This window comes from Rousettus aegyptiacus, unplaced genomic scaffold, assembly GCF_014176215.1.
Source record: "Rousettus aegyptiacus isolate mRouAeg1 unplaced genomic scaffold, mRouAeg1.p scaffold_m13_p_5, whole genome shotgun sequence".
Lineage (NCBI taxonomy): Eukaryota > Metazoa > Chordata > Mammalia > Chiroptera > Pteropodidae > Rousettus > Rousettus aegyptiacus.
Genome location: NW_023416308.1, coordinates 71,822,605 through 71,839,568, shown reverse-complemented (window position 1 = coordinate 71,839,568; position 16,964 = coordinate 71,822,605). Strand labels below are relative to the sequence as shown.

The 16,964-nt window shown below is 43.4% G+C and overlaps 1 protein-coding gene across 13 annotated transcripts in view; it reads right to left on the bottom strand.

Annotated features, from left to right (window-relative positions):
• TENM4 (teneurin transmembrane protein 4) overlaps positions 1–16,964 on the bottom strand; it is a 690,656-nt gene that overhangs the window by 640,476 nt on the left and 33,216 nt on the right. Inside the window, exon 1 of one of the 13 annotated variants that reach the window (XM_036221006.1) lies at positions 713–3,773. The exons of the other annotated variants lie outside the window; for them this stretch is intronic. The gene's annotated coding sequence lies outside the window, so the exon portion shown is untranslated. Of the gene's footprint in view, positions 1–712; positions 3,774–16,964 lie in introns of those variants that run through there. 13 annotated transcript variants of the gene reach the window in all.

Genomic DNA, 16,964 nt, shown 5'->3' with positions numbered 1-16,964 from the left:
TATAAGTTGGTACAATCAATCTGGAAAACTGTATGGCAGTACCTACTAAATAGAACGTATGTATTTCCTATAACCCCTACTCCAATCCTAGGACAAAAGTAGTGCCAAAGATATATAAAGAATATTCTTTTACTCATCATTTATGATAGCCCCAAACTGGAAAGTAATCAAATGTCCACCAACAGCAGAGTTGATAAATTATCTATACTCACACTAGGCAGTACTTACAGAGCAATGTAAATGAGTGAAATACAACCTCATGGAATAACATGGATAAATCTCACTAACATAATTCTGAGTAAAAAAAAAAAAAAAAAAAAAAAGCGTATGTGCTCCATGGATCCATTTATACTAAATTATAAAACAGGCAAAATAACCTATAGCATTACAAGTCAGGAGAGCAGTTATCCTTGCAGGAACTGAGGGGAAAACAGAGATGAGAGGGTACCAGAGGGGACTTCGGGAGGTGGGGATGTTCTGTTTCATGATGAACGACCTGGTTACCTGGATGTGCTCACTGTGAAAAATTCACTGAGCTATAGATTCATAGTGATGCACTTTTCTTCATATTATATGTCGATAAAAAGTTTACACACACACACACACATTTGGCTGTCCCACCTTTTAACAATGTGTGACCTTCGGCAAGTTACTTAATCTATCTGGTATTCTTTCCTCTTCTGTAAAAAGCTGGAATTAGAATACCACTTACCTTGCAGGGTTGTTGCTAGGATAAAATGGAAAAAAAAAAAAAAAGGTATACATGCATATGTAGCACCTGGCACACTGAGTATGCATGCGCTCCATAACTAGGCTTCCCCTGCCTTCCCTGTTGCAATTCTACAATAGCCTCTTACAATCCGGGACCTAAAGGAACCATCTCTCTCCTTTTGGCACATTTCAAAATAAACATACAAAAACCAAAACAAGAGATGTTTTGACTGTTAAACATGGAGCACGGGTTTTCACAGATAGTCTTGAAATGTTTGGAGAGTTTATGGATGAAACAATCCCCACCTCCACCCAGACATGCCTCACAGCAACAGGGCTGTGGTTTGAGCACAAGGATCCATCTCAGCTCAGGGTTAACCCACCAACAGTGACAGCGGGGACTGCACTAAGATGACAGAGAGAATGCAGTAGGACACTGCCTGCCAATAGAGCAGCTACACTTCCTTTTCTTTAAACCACAAATGGGCTGAGTTTTCCAGCAGCAGAATTCTTCACACAGAGAAAAAGTCAAGAAAAAACCACTCTGTTTCCTTAAAACGAGTGCCAAGTCACAATGTGAGAAAGTACGAGTTACAGAAAACATGAGATTCCCAGAAAATAAACTTGTGTTAATACAGAACTGGAAACCAACCACAGCTGTACCTTCATCCCCATTGCCTCCAGACCAAGCTCATTTTGTGGGGAACAGGGGAGGACGAATCCTCTCACATACATGTCGGCACAACCCTACCCAGGCCACATTTATTGAGCATGAATGGATGGTGGGCTAGCCTTGTGTTGGCTGGATACACGGTATCTAGAGGAAAGTAAGTCTGGAAACTGCCCTCAGAGAGCTTACATCCATGGAAGATTTCAAGAGGTAAATGTGCAATTACAATGCAGGGGGTTAAATGCTAAAATGCAGAGAAATACAAAGGACTCAGGGACCAGAGAAGAGAGGACACCTTCCTAAAGAAGGGAGCACCTGAGCTAAAGCTTAAAGAATGAAGAGTTTGATGCGGACACTCCCAAATAGAGAAAACAGTGTGAGCAAAACCTGGAATTAAAAAAAATTGCTGTTGGTGTTGCTGGAACTGAGAGTGGAGACAAGAAGTGCCAGGAAAGAGGCTGGAGAGGTTGGCAGCATAGATCAAGGTGGGCCTTCCATGGACTCTGTCCTGTAAGCCAGAAGTTCTCAGCTGTGGCTGCACATCGGAATCACTGATGTCCAGATCTCATGCCCAGAGAGACTTGTTTAATGCGCCTATGTTTGGGCCCCATCATCGGTGTTCCTTAGAAGCACCCCAGAGGCTATTCTAGCATGCAGCCGGTGTTGAGAAGTACTGCCATAGTTCAGGGGTCTGCAAACTACAGGTGTGGGGCTAAATCTACCTCTTTAGGGCTTGAGAAGTAAGAATAGTTTTTATAGATAAACATTTGCATCTGAGTTCATGGTAGAAAACACTGACTCCAATTAAGCAAACCCCAATTTAAATGCCAATTAAGCAAAATGTTATTTCCCTCCAAAATAAAATTCCATTTTTCTCATCAATAGTCTTGTTTTACAAAAACAACAACAACAACAAAAACTTAATATTAAATTATAAATTTCATTAAGAAAAACTTTGTGAAAATGTTTTCTCTCTTATTATATGAGTACTCAAATAATATCCTCAATTTCGCCTTAAACTGTAAAACCTAAAATGTTTACCTTTTCTTTTTTTTCGGAAAACGTTTGCTCAACCCTGCTATAATTTATGGATAGAGATGAGACAATTTTGAGCAGAAGAATAACATGGTGAGTTTATGTTAAAATAAGGGCTCTGACAGCTGTGTGGGGGCATATTTGATAAGAAGAGACTAGAGAGAGGGAGGCCAGAAAAGTGGCCTTGGTTTATTTAGTCTGGGCTAAGGAAAACATGTGAAAGCAGTGAAAGGATCTGGGGTGGGCAGGCCTGGATCTTGGACAATAGAGGAGGAGATGACATGCACAGGGCTTGGTGGCTGATGTACATGTTGGGTAAGGACATGATGGAGGTCCAGGGACCACTAAACACCATGCAGAGCCATCGGAACCACCATCTCCCTGTCCTGGTGAGGGAAGGGAGCCCTGAGGCTTGTACCAGTACATTTAAGAGAGACAATAGAACCCCTTTGCCTTCTCCCCAAAGAGCCTATTTGCTCTTTGCAGCCCTTGGAGATAGTCCCCTCCTTGGTACATCTGTCTATAAACAAGAAAAACACAAAGAATTAACGTGTGCTGTATATCCTTTGGCTCCCTGAACCACAAGTACTACCCAGTATGGCAGGTAGGGCAGGTGTCACTGTCCCTACTTTAAGAACATGAAGCTGGGTCCCAGAGAGGAGCCACACCCTCACCAACTTGGGGGATTGGTATTTCCCCTCCATATGCTAATATGTAACCAAAGCTACATGTCTGGCTCATAATTGTTCTCATAACATCTTCCTTGTTTCTGTCACATGTCGCTGGACTGCCTTGTAAGCTCCTGGAAACCAGTTACCTGTGATCTCACTCCCTGAGTTCCTTGGTTCCAGTGCCGATTGGCCCTGGGTTCAAATCCCACCCCTGCCGTATCCTCACCAGTTTCTTAGTTCTTTCACATGGGAGGTGGGGCTTGAGAATCTACCATATTCTGTTGTTGAGAGGCTTAAATAGTACAAAGTGCTTAGTCCAGTGCCTAGCACACAGTAAGTTCTCAATCTCAGGGTGATTCCCTCTTGGTAGTCATAATTCCTATTTGCTTGAGTCTGGCTGGAGTGAACATATGCAGAGAGGCAGTGTAGTTAAAAAGTGTGAACTCAGGAACCAACATTCTGGAGTCTGAAGCCCAGCTCTGCCACTTACCAGCTGTGTGATCTTGGGTGAGTCACTTACAAAAATAGTTGTTTCCTGATAGTGTTGTTGTAAGAATTCAGTGAGTTAAAATATGTAGGGCATTTGAAACAGTGCCTGGCAATAGGAAGTGTTCTATAAGTGTGAGTTATTGTTATTGCTTTATAGTTCTTTTTATTTTCCACGGTAATTTTAACACAGGCCAGTTACTGTGGGTTATTCACAAAGCATTTTCCAGGTCCTACCACAGTGCCTGGCCTGTGCTAGCCTTTGGGATGCCAAGTAGAATGAGGCTCCCCCAGCATACCTGAGGTCCTCACATCTTTGTGAACTACTGAACATTGATTTATACAGCCTCATACAGGCGATCCTCATCTCTGCTTGGATTTATATAGTGAAGTAGTAAATATTTATCGCATAAAGCCATGGGCTCTTATCAATCCTGGGGCTTGAAAAATTCTAAAACCAAAAGATTTTTCTTTTTCTTTAATAACTCATTGGGTGACAAACCTGATTTAAAGTGACATGAAGCTATTTATTGCCTTTATTTTTCCCACTCAGTGTGAAAAGTTTGCTACAGAAAAATTAATGGGTTTGATTACAGAGCCCTGTACCAGATCCCACTAGGGGTATTACAGAACATACAGTATATGTACCCTAGTTCCTTTCTAAAATCTAAAAACACACCCAGTTCCCAGATACATCTGACCCCAAGGGCTTTAGAGGATGGACTGTGGACATGCATTTATTATTTCCAGGGAACAGCTGTGATCACTCCTATCATTCCACATCAACCAAAAGGTACAGAAAATTGGTGTTTGCCCATAACCAAATGTCTTTCTCTTTCAAAAAAAAAAAAAATCAATAGAGGATGTTTTCAAGAGAGAGCTAAGAAATAAATCGGCTTTTCTTTTTTTAATGCAGTTGGTATTTCAAAAGACATTTACCTTATAACCAGCACAGACCCCATCAGACTGTTCTCAGATGAAAAAAAAAAATCCAGGTCTGAGGTCAAGGGTAGCCTACATCTGGCTGAGCCCCAGGAACACCGCGGGATGGGTGTGGAGATGGAGCAGGGTCTCTGAGAGCTGAAGCCTTAATCCTTTGTCTTGCAACCCAAGATGAAACTTCCCTTATGATGTTTGCTTACTGGAAAATCCTGGGCAGACTTTAAAAAGGCATATACTGAAAGGGAGCAGGAGAGAGGCATATTGTGAACTTGGAGGAAGAAGGAGTGAGACAAATGGAATAATTACTTCATAGACTAATTGGGAGATACCCACTTTGTAAATTGCTAATAGCCTTGGGGCACCGGAGTGACAGGCTAAATTAGTAGGCTCTCGGCTGGGTTGCTTGCTAGTGAAAGCTCCCTTTGGTAACGGATAATGTCAGGGAGAAAATGCACCCAATATGATGTTTCTAGGGCTCCTGGATCACAAAGGTTTGGGATAAGGAAAGCAGGAAATGCACAATCGGCCTGCAGGGCCCCTGTTTCCTAAAGCAGTCCTCCTGGGCACCATTTCTCCCTTCCTTTATCCCTGTGGCTAAAGGGATAAAGGATGCTAAGTTGGCAACTGGGAAACGTGGGTCCTTGCTGAGCAACTCAGGGCAAGCCACAGAGCCCTCCTTCCAGACTCGTGAAGTATGAGGCATAGATCTTTAAGCATTTTCCTAACCAAACAGGTTTTGATTCGTGGGCTGCTTCAACCACTTGCCCTGCCCTTTCTAACTCCCTTTTTTTCCTCTCATCCAAAATGAAATACGGAATTCCCAGCATTTTAACATTGAGAAGGGTTAGTGATATGTATACAGTTAGGGAATGAAAGGACAACTAAAAACTTAGTGAGAAGTCCATTTGGGTTTATGATTCCTCACGTTTGTTCAGTGTAGAACGCTGACACCATCTGCAGTCCCTCCACTCTAGCACCCTAACAACTCCCCTGTCCTTCCTCTCCTTTGACCCCCAGCATCCTGGCCTCTTTCCTTCATTGCCATTTTTTCCCCATGGTTCCTCCCATCCTTCCACTCTGAAATCCAGCTACGATCAGCTGAGTGTCTACTATGTGCCAATTAAGTACATTCACAGAGATTACTTTGTTTAGTCTTCCAAACAGCCCTGTGAAATACAAACGCATTCCTTTTAGAGAAGGGAAGGTCGAGCTCAGAGATTAAAAAACTTGCTCAGAGTGACATAACTGGCAGGTAGTAGAGGTGGTACTCAAACACAGGTCCCTACAAAGTTCCTAAGCATCTCCGGGCCTCCATTTCCTCATCTGCACACTAAGTTAATACTGCCTTCTTCACAGGATGCTTTTAAAGACAAAAGATGGATGTCAGTAAAGCCACTCATCAGTTGTCAAAGGCTGTCAGAGTGTCATTATACCGCAAGATGGGGTGAAAGCACAGCTTCTCCTCCCATGTGTGGAATCGTCGCTTGACATGACCCATCAGTCCTCTGGGCAGCTCCTCCTTTTTAACAGTGGCAAATGAGATACAAGTGAAAGAAAGGCAGCTGAGGAAATGGGATCTGGGGGAGAGCTTGTCCAAAAACGGGAGCTGAGTCTTAACGCTGGACAGGGGGAGAAAGGAATGTTCTAGAAGGTCATGGAGACAGGGGAGTCTGGACGGCAGACACCAGGTGGGTAAGTGTGGGTCCGAACAGGGTAAGTGTGGGTCCGAAGGGAGGGAGTGAGCCTGAAGGAGGGAGGGGGCCTGCGCAAAAAAAGAAAGAGCTGCTGAGGTCTGAACTTTGGCAAAGGTCTCCGTCTTATTCTCTGAAAGGAAGAAACGAGAACTGCGACCCTGGCTCCTATCAACCTGAAGTGAAATTAGCACCTCACCCACAGACGCGTCCAGAGACTCACTAAATCCTGCTTCCCCCCAAATTTGCTTTATGCTTTCTGACATGTTCAGTAACACTGATGCTCGTTACCTTTGAAGCTTCTCTCCAGAGCCTAAGCTATCTCCCAAATGCATTGGAGCCAACAAGCGCTTACAGTGTGCCCGGCTCTCTCTGAGCATCTCACAAGCCCTCTGGGTGCCTGAAGAGAGACGACACACCCATTCCCTCATGCCAACAGCTACCAAAGGTCAGATGCACAGTGAGTAAAAGCCAGGTTTGAGTCCGATGTCCCAGCTTCAGGTCCTTCTCCTTTTGCCCCTTCCTGGCTATATGATTTTGAGCAAATCACTTCTTGAACCTGAAACAGCATCTCTAATAGGGCAGATTATGTCACCTACCCTTGGGGCTTTTGTTAAAATTTAATTCAGTAATCACCCTTTCGTGAACTATGAAATATGCATACATGTATAATTCTGTTTACCATTAATATGTGATTTTGGGGTTGAATCGTGTCTCTCAAAAAGAAATGTTGCAGTCATAATCCCTGGGTCCTGGGTCTGTGACCTTATTTGGAAGTAGGGCCTCTGCAGATGTCATTAAGATGTAAATTAGGATGATGTCAAATTTAACTACAATGAACCCTAATTCAATATTACTGGTATCTTTATAAGAGGAGAAGAGCCACATAGATAGAGAAGAATACCATATGAAGACATAGAGACACACAGAGGGAAGATGGCCATGTGAAGATAGAGGCAAAAACTGGAGTTATCAGCTGCAACCCAAGGCGAGAAACTAGGAGAGAATGAGTCGGCCTGACCAAAACCTCAATTTGAAACTTCTAGCCCCCAGAATTATGACAGAATATATTTTGTTGTTTTATGCCACTCAGTCTGTGGTACTTTCTATGGCATCTCCAGGAAACTATACCACCAACCATATCACTGCGTAGAAAGTGCCCTAACAGAAAAAACAAAGTGTTCCAACATAGAAAAAGAAGCAATTAATTCCTCCTCGAAAGTTCGTCTCTGTTTTGCTTCTTTCACGCCAGCCAATTGTCTTCCAATCCTGGGCTCAATCAGTTCTGACTTGTCAGGAGGATATCTTTGGAAATAAGCCTAAATGGTACAAACTACCATTTTCTAAAGCTGATCCATCACATAGAAGTTGAGCCCTGGCTTTACACCAGGGCCAGGCATTGAGGGCACAGAGGTGAACCACACAGACCCCAGTCTACAGTGTACAGGGAGAACACTTTGAACAAGAAACTGTGAGTGGCAAACAGGTTAAGGAAGTGGCAAGATGCTCTGAGGAAATGTAGCAAGAGGATAAAACGTGACCCACTAGGTTTGTCAGCAGCTCCGTGAGGACAAACTCATACCACAAGTTTTAAAAAGTCACAGGCATCAGATCACACCTTATCTCAGGAACTTTCAATGACTCCCAAGAGCTATAGCATCAGGTCCCATTCTGTTGGGTTTTATTGAGAATTCTCCCCATTCTTCTCTAGACACTGACCGCCAATCCCTTTTTCATAAACACTTTATACCCACTCCAGCAAACAGACAGGCAATACAAGCTTTGGGGAAACTGAGTTAGAATCCTGGTTCTGCTATGTGCCTTTTAATCTCTGAGTACGCTGTATACCTTTTAATATCACTGAATATTTATCAGAGGCCTGTTCTTTGGCTCTGTACTCAAGATATAGAGACTAATAAGACACATTTCTCCCAACTCTCAAGCAGCTAAAGAGCTAGTTAGAGCTCCTTGGCCTCAGTTTGCTTATCTGCAAAACAGAGGCCTAATATCAGTCCTACCTCACTGCTAACATGAGATTAAATGTATAGCAAGCAAGGAGTGCTCAGAGGTGTGTGATAAACAGCAGATCCTCATGCATTTATTTTCCTGACTGTGTCTACTCAGACCTTCCCCTGCCTGTCCTCTCCTTTCATCTGTTCTTTTCCATGGCCAATACATTTTAGGTGTTAGATAAAATCCTCGTCCTTCTATAAGTTTTTCTTGAACAGCCTAACCATCCTTCAGAATTCTGACCTCTGTAACTGCATGAATCTCAATTTCTCAATAACCTCCCCAGAGGCATGGTCCAATTTGGCATCTTTTCTTTCATGTATCTTAATCCCATCCTATTCCTTACCTCCCATAGCTCCGTGTATCATGGTTTCTCTTCAGTGCTTGTTCGAGGAGTATCTGTAGATAGGTTTGCTTATGCTTCATCACTTCACACCCCAGAAAAAGGGAGAAAAAAGCCACACAAACCCCCCAAGTATTGGGCCACTCAGGAGCCAGTCCTACCCAAAAGATGAGACAAGGAAACCCCCCTCAATAGCAGCCTTGTGATCCCTAGACCTGAATGGCCTCGTCACTTCTGCCTTTCTGGCTCCCAAAGCAGCCCAGCTGTTCATGTTCTTGCAGGGGCCCTTCTGCCCAGGGGCGAGGAAATGGCTGCCAAATTGCAGCCTTAATTGGGAGGCAGGCAGAGGAAGGCTGGGGACACAACAGCCTGTGTGGGCGAGCTGAAGCATCTGCCTCTTCTCCTTCCGTGTGTTCCCAGCTCGCTAAAATGCAGAGTTCTCTCTGAATTTCAGGCATGGTGGCTGCTGGATCTCACAACACGCCCCCTAACTCCCTACCCATCCCCCCACCCCCATTTCACATGCCATGACCATCTAATTTCTAAGAGGCAGAGAACTTCGAACAGCTTGAGTAACTCTGTGAATCGCCAAAGCCCAGAAAGACACTCAATGACTGAGGGAGACTGGACCATCATCACTGACAGAGGGGACTTTGCCTCCCATTCCCTTTTGCATGAACTTTTCCTGAGTGCTGCACCAAGGGTCATCATGGCCAGTTCATGGACACAAAAGTTTCAGCAGAGATTTTATATTCAGATGTCAGATCTGTGAAGCACTGAGAAGGAAGCCATCAAATTTGGCTTAAGGAGTTAGGGAAGGATTCTCCCAGAACTGCGATTCAGAAAAGCAGAAACTAAGAAGTCATAAGCCATCCAGCTTGCCAAGGCTAGGGACATGAGATTCATGGTTGCCTACCATGTGATTTTTATACATGATTTTATTTCATCCTCAAAATAGCCCCAGGGTATAGGTATTCTTGTTATTAACATCATCATTTTACAAAAGAAGAAATGAAGCCAAGCTGCTGAGTAACCTGAACAAGCTGGAAGCCAGTCAGGGGCAGAATCAGGATTCTAATCCAGGTCCAAGTGACCCCAAAACTTGCCATCTGTGCCCTCCCTTCCATGTGCTGCATAGCTGCTTCATGCTAGCACAGATGTTCCAACCCTGCTTCTTCTCTAGACGCTGTTTTTGGAGCTAATCACTATTCTCAAATATTCGGCATCTGGATAATTCCTTTCCAGGCCGGAGGCAGCTGTCCCTCATGACCAACAAGGAATGATATCCTAGTAAGTAGATGCAGTATAAGATTAAGTGGAAAGTGCAGACAGCTGGACTGCTTTGGGAGCCAGAAAGGCAGAGGTGATGAGGCCATTCAGTTTTGGGGGGTCACAGGACTTCTACTGAGGGTGGTCCTCTTGTTTCAGAATGGCACCTGAATGAGCTAATATGGGGTGGGGAGAAGATATAACTTTCTTTTCTCCCTTCCTCTGGGGCTTGCAAGCGACCATCAAATCAATCTACAGATACAATCTAACGGAGGCTGCCTGGTAAAGAGTTAGAAAACTGTCTAGCAGTTAAAAATGCCAATCTATGCCACCACATAAGACCCATTTATATGTGGTGTATCATTAAGTCTGCATCACAGTCTTCTGCAGAAGGTATTATTGTTACCATTCCTACTGAAGAAAAATTACAGCTCAGAGAAAGTTTTTTTAAATTAATGAGTTTTCATATGTGCGTTTATTTACATTTACCCCGACTTGTGCAAGGAGTCGCATGCAGACAGAGGTATAAATTCTGAAATGTGGCCCAAGGTGGCTGCCAAGTTCTGTGTTTTTCTCTTTTTCATGCCTTTCATCACCCTCCTACATGTGTCCTTTAATCTCACCCCCTGTCCCATGGGGTCAAAATAGAATTAAATATGTAAGGGTTTAATTTTTCAGAAGCAGCAGGTGGTGGGGTGTCTCATCCAGGTTAAGAATCAGGTCAAGTGTTTTTGGAAGTCAGCAATGTTCACCCTGCCTACCCCTCTGTGTTAAGGGGAGTAAGTGAACAGAAGGATGTATACAAAATTTTTAAGACATAAACTGCTGCACAGATGTGAGGGCTTGCTTTCACTCCTAGCCACTCAGGTAACGACACTCAATAATATAGACTCAATATGATCTAACCTTAAGTAGAACATGCTCAGGGCTAATTACAGAATGTATTCAGTGATATTCAATAGACATATTTGAGTGTCTGGCTCTGTGATGAAAGACGAAAGAGACAGACACTGAAAAAAGTAAGGACCATAGTGTGTTAGATCTACAATGCAGACAGTCGACCTATGATAAGTAGAAAAGGGGCTGCTGATGAGGGGATGTTGGAGCTGAGTCTTGAGGAATAAGTAAGATTTGGCCATGGGGACACAAAGAAGTCATTCCAAGCAGAGGGAAGAGCATGGCAAAGTCACAATCTTTGCAGCATGGCATGTAGAGGGAAGTGTAGAAATTCAGTGAGGGGTGAGCCTCATGGGTGTCATGTGGGCCCAGCAAGCTTCGTCTCCACCCTTCTTCAAGATGGACAGGATGTATTCATCAGTGGGATGTCACCGCAACTGCCCTGAATGACTTTTCACAGCCAGACACATGAAGACACTCCCAAATGTCACCAACCCAGAGAACTGTCAGCATTTCTTTTGCCATTTCTTATTTTGATTTGCTAGCAGTTTCCTGAAGTCAAACCACTGGGCACCTGAGTTCCAACCTTGTAGTGAGCAGAAATCTATTGGTCCCATGTTCTTCACTAGGGAAGGAGAATTGGTTGAAATGAGTAGTTGTTTCCCATATTTACACGGTTACTTTCTTATGGCTGGAAATGACTTACGGACAAGAATTCATCTCTTAGGCAAACAGAGAAAAACTGTGATCTCTGCCACCATGGCCAAGGAGGAGGGACTCGATGGATGGGAGGGCATGTCTTCTGCTTTGTCAGAACAATTAAAGACTCTGATTCTCTGAAATTTGAGATTATTTACAACTAGAAGAGATCTTGGAGGCAATCTAGTGCAACATGCTACCCAGTGCAAGGCTCCCTGATAAAACAGCCTACCTGACTAGTAAGTACCAAGTCTTTACTTGAATAACTTGTTTATTAGTCTAATAATTTGATGGATTTTACTTCTGGTGGAAATGCATACATTTCACATTAAGAAAAAGAAGAAAACAGAGGAGAAAATGTGGAATTTTGGAAACAGAGTCAAATTTGGCTTCTCTACTTACATAGATTAAGTTACTGTGACTTTAGGGAAGACATTCAAAATCTTTGAGCTTCCTTCTCTGGAGAAAATGGGTTATAAAACCTTCCTTGCTTGGATTGTTGTAAGGATTAAGTGGACGAATATATATACAGTGCCCAGCAGAGTTGCCTGACACACAGCCAGCGCTCAATAAATGGTAATTATTATTATCTCATTAGCCCGAACTCCCACCCAAGGCAGAAATCCTTCTTTAAACAACCCTGACAAACTAGAGAGTTATCAGGTCTCTACTTGAATAAATATTTGTTGATTGATTTGGTTGGTAATCAGTTTGTTCTAAATACCCAGAATACCCAGGGATGGACACACACACACACTCTCTCTCTCTCTCTCTCTCTCTCTCTCTCTCTCTAGCGCGCTCTCTCTCTCTCTCTCTCTCTCTCTCTCTTCCTTCCTCTCCCCTCCCCTCCCCTCCCCTTTCCTCTCTCTCTCCCCAATGATTATTCCAAGTTCTCAGAGATGCTTTAGGCAATAAGACAACATCCCTCTCCACTGGGTGGTACTTAATGGTTGAATCCCTGCCAGCGTTGGGCCACACTCTAGTCACTACAGCTCTTCTCCAGCCCATAGTTTGCTTTCTTAACTGATTTTTTTAAAACTACATAGGCTCTTTTGAAGAACTTCCCAGAAAACTGCACACATATGGAGCCAATTCAGGGATGTCTTAGACCTCATGAAGGGTTTGTGTATTCCAGGCTAAGCACTGCTACTCTGCAACCTCAACAAACAAGCATCTGCAAGAGCAGACACTTGCCAAGCACATCTCTCCTCCTCTCCTCCCAGTTCTCTCTACCCATAATTTCAGATGAGAAAAGCAGCATTAGACTCAAGCTCTTAAATCAGCAGACCACAGTTCAAATTTCAGTTTCCCCAGATAGTTCATCATTAAGCCTCAGTTTACTCATCTACAAAATGGGAATAATAATAATATATACTTCATAGAGCTGTTTTGAGGGTTGAAGGAGACAATACATGTTGATGCTTAGCACAGTGCCTGGCACAGAGTAAACACACAGAAGTGGACTGTTGTTATTTCTCTTATTATATCTGTTCCCTTGCCCTCCCCCTCCTGTTCGCCATCGTCCCACTTAAAGAGATGCTCCAGAACATTCAGCTCCAGGACTTGACAGTCCTGAGTGTCCTGCCCTGGGTGTCAGGCAGGGGGCGCTCTGCCCAAGTCAGCCAGGACGACAGCCAACACCTTCCAGACTCCAGCCTAGAGGAGCTCTGAAGGACATTTATATGGTCTTTTATCAATAAAAATGAGACACATTTGAATGACTGACTTAACAAACATAATAAAGTGTTTTAAAGAAGATAAAACAAAAGGGATCCACAGAGATTAAAAAAAAATTTTTTTTTGAGAATCCCAAGGTTCTTCCCCTTTTCATTCTTTCTCCTTTCTTCCCTCTCTTCCTTTTAAAAAATGAACACGTATTGAGTGGTTACCAGTGTCAGGCTTGTGCTAGGCAATGGGAATACAAGACAAATAAGTCCTAGTTTCTGCCCTCAAGGAGCTCACAGTCTAGGGAGAGGCAGGCTTATAATGAGAACACAGAGGGACAAATCCTCCAACAGGGTAAGTCCAGGTGCTGAGGCTGCTGAAGATAGTATCAGACTCCAGGTGGGACAAAAGGAATAGGGATATTTCCTAGAGAAGGCGAAACTCAAATCGAGACCCTTTAACTATTTTTATTAGATATTTTTGTGGGTTATAAAAGTAATACATATTTATTGCAGGAGGTTTAGAAAGCAGAACAGTGCCAGAAAAAGAAATCATTTCTTACCACTAGAAGCAACCACTGACACATTCTGGAGTATTTCTCTATCTTTTAATTTATGCATTTAACACAAATGAGCTCATTATATCTACACAGTTTGATAGGCTCTCATTTTTACTTCACAATGAGACATAAGCATTTTTCTATCAAGCTCGGTCCATAAGAATGACCCTTGGATATTTGATTTGGGGTACAGAGCCCCGGAGCCCAGGAGCCAGGGCTGGACCAGAGGAAAGATGACAAGCTGGGTTTGGTGTACAGGTCGAGTCAGCAGTACGTGAAGAGCATCCCATATCCTACAACTGTGGATGGCTGGAGAGCAGGGTGTGGCACTCAGGAGGGTCCAGGCCTAGCGGCTCCTCAGCACACAGGTGGTGGTTGACGCCATGGGATGGATGAGATCACTCAGGGAGGGTGTGCAGGGTGAGAAGAGAGATGACTAGGGTAAGGTCCCTGCCCTCTAGAAGCTCACAGTCTAGTTGCGTTCATGTGCAAGTTGTTTACCCCCAGCTAGATTGTAAGCTCCTTGAGGGCAGTTACCATTTCACACACAGCAGTCCCTCGCCAACCATGGGGGTTGGGTTTCTGAAAACCCCTGGGGCAGGAGAAGTCAGGCTTGAGGAATTTAGGACCTTACTGGGGAAAAAATAGGGTTAGGGGAATGAAGTCACGAGTGAACTTATGAAATCATCATAATTTTACATTGACATAAAAAAAGACAATGACAGAATATCAAAACATCAAATATAAGTAACACAGATTATCAACATACTCTTAAATTAACAACATATACTTTACAATTATGTTCATTTACCATCCAACCCTTTAGTAGAGTTCCTCCCTTTACAGCTATTAATGATATACTTGTAAATAATCCATATTTGCGTTGCTGGAAAAAATACACTTGCTAAGAGTCATTTTCTTCTGTATGTTTCCCTATGCAATTGTTAAATGCCTTTTGATTTTTATGAGCCTGTGCTACTAATTTCTACCTCTTGGTCCCACCTGTGAGCACACACCCGCATCCCAACAAGCAGGAGTGGGTTTCTGACATCTGATGGACCACCTCTCACTCTTCTCTCTCCCCAGCTTCACTGCAAGCACCTCTGCTCTGGCCTGCCAACCACTTCACCTCCTTCCCTCTCCCTAGCCTCTGGGTAGATTTCATCATCCCCATAGGAATGACATGGAATTCTCCATGGCTTCCGAAGAAATATGTAAATGTGCATTTGTCAGTATTAGAATTTGGTGTCTTTTTTCCCATAGATCCTAGCACATTGTGCACTTGCCAGATTATAGCAGGTGCTAAAAGAACTTTTGCTAATATGAGCAATTTCTTAGACAAAGTAAAAACATGGATTTTTTTTCTCTCTACTCAGTGCTCCAGATGAATATTAAACTTTGCACACAACATAAATATTGAAATATTTGTAGGCACATTTAATTTTCCCTTTTGACAGGTCATGATGACAAGAAAGAACTAATAGATGCAATCTATCTGCATTTGTGAAGGCAATTTTGAGTTCCACATGACATGCTGTCAATAGACTCAAAAGATATGGCCCTTTAGTGAAGGAATTCTCCATCTTTTCCAGCTCAGAGACCACTTGGATAAAGCAAAAGACCCACTAAGCTGCAATTCCCCCATGTGCGCTCATAACACAAAAAGCTATCATCACCTTGACTAAATGGGATGGCTAGCATTATTTGATGAGATACCAACACAACAATATCTTTTAAATGAAATAATAATCAGTTACATTTATATAATACTTTATAGTTTACAAAATGCTTTCATGTACATTTTTAAAATCTCATTTGTCCTTCACAGCTACTCTGTGAGGTGGTCAGAGAAGGTACTGATAGCTCCATTTTGCAGATGAAGAAACTGAGGCTTAACCTAAAGAAGGAGGTCAAAAGGGGAACGACTCACTAGTAAATTTGAGCCCCTCCTCCATTGTCGTTATCAGCTTGGTTACAAATGAAAAATAAAACTGAATTGCAATGCTGTTTCGGTGTTTTGTAGTTGCTGGTGCTCAAGACACAGCCTCCCCGTACCTCCCCACTTCCCTTACCACCATGCAGTAGCCACTAGCCACTCCTGGCCATGTACTAACCAGCTTGGCCTATGAAGACATGCAAGTCCATGACCAATGGGGAAAGGTAATGAACACACGTTCAGGACAACATGTACCAGAAATTACATGTAGCGCTTCATATGCATGATCTATCTCATTTTATCCCTACAATAGCCTTGCGAAGGGGGCGCTGCTATTCCCATCTTGTAGGTGAGGTTGGGAGAGGTTGCATGACTTGCCCACCTCCCAGGGCTTGAAGTGGAAGAACCTGATTTGAGGGGAGTCTGCCTCCCCGCACTTCCCACTTAACCTTCATTTCCACTGCTTCCCACAGGCCCACAATTGGTTAAGTAGCAGGACTAAAATGTAAACCCAGGTCATTTGATTTTAGATTCTCGGGTAAATCTTCCTAACATGCTCCTCTGCTTCCAAGGAAGCAAAGTAAAAGTGTGTAGTAATAGATTCCTGGGAGCCTCCCACAGCTCTTATCTCACGTAATCCTCTACAAAACGCTCATAATGGTCACTCCCTTAGAATGCAGAGATGAAGCTCCATGACTGCATTATTTTGACCAAGGTCGCATGCCTACAGGGATGCAGAGTCAGACTTTGAACTCAGGTTCAGTTCCTGGACAGCAGAGCAGTCCAAAGAAAGTACTTTGCCAGCTGGAGAGCCAGGTGTGCTCCATTTCCAGTTCCCAGCTCAACACTAACAAGGCCCACGGGGACCTGACCTCAGAGGAAGTGACCACCCTGATGGTGATGCCTCTGCAAAGTGCTCTTATTATGTGCACTAAATCATCAGACAGTTTGATTAAGCCTAAAAAAGCCAAAAGTCCTCTGTGAGAAATAAAAAAAAAAAAAAAATCTGTGTTTTAAATGAATTTGCTGGGATATTTTGGCTTCAACGAAGTGCGGGGTTGAGTCTACTCATTCATTTCCCAGGGGATCTTTAATCAACAGGCAAAGGAGAAAGACCAAGAGACACCAACCAAGAGAACGCAAAGTTCAAGTCTGACACACGGGTCCAGTGAAAGTGAAAGGCGAAGCTGCAGAGACAGGAACTTAGTGGCTGCCAGGGGCTGGAGAAGGGGACAATGGACGGTCACTGCTTAATGCATGCGGTTTCCTTTTGGGGTGATGAAAACACCTCAGAATTAGAGAGAAGTGATGGCTGCACAACACTGTGAATGCACTAAACGCCACTCAATTACACTTCAGAATCATTAATGGTGAACTTTA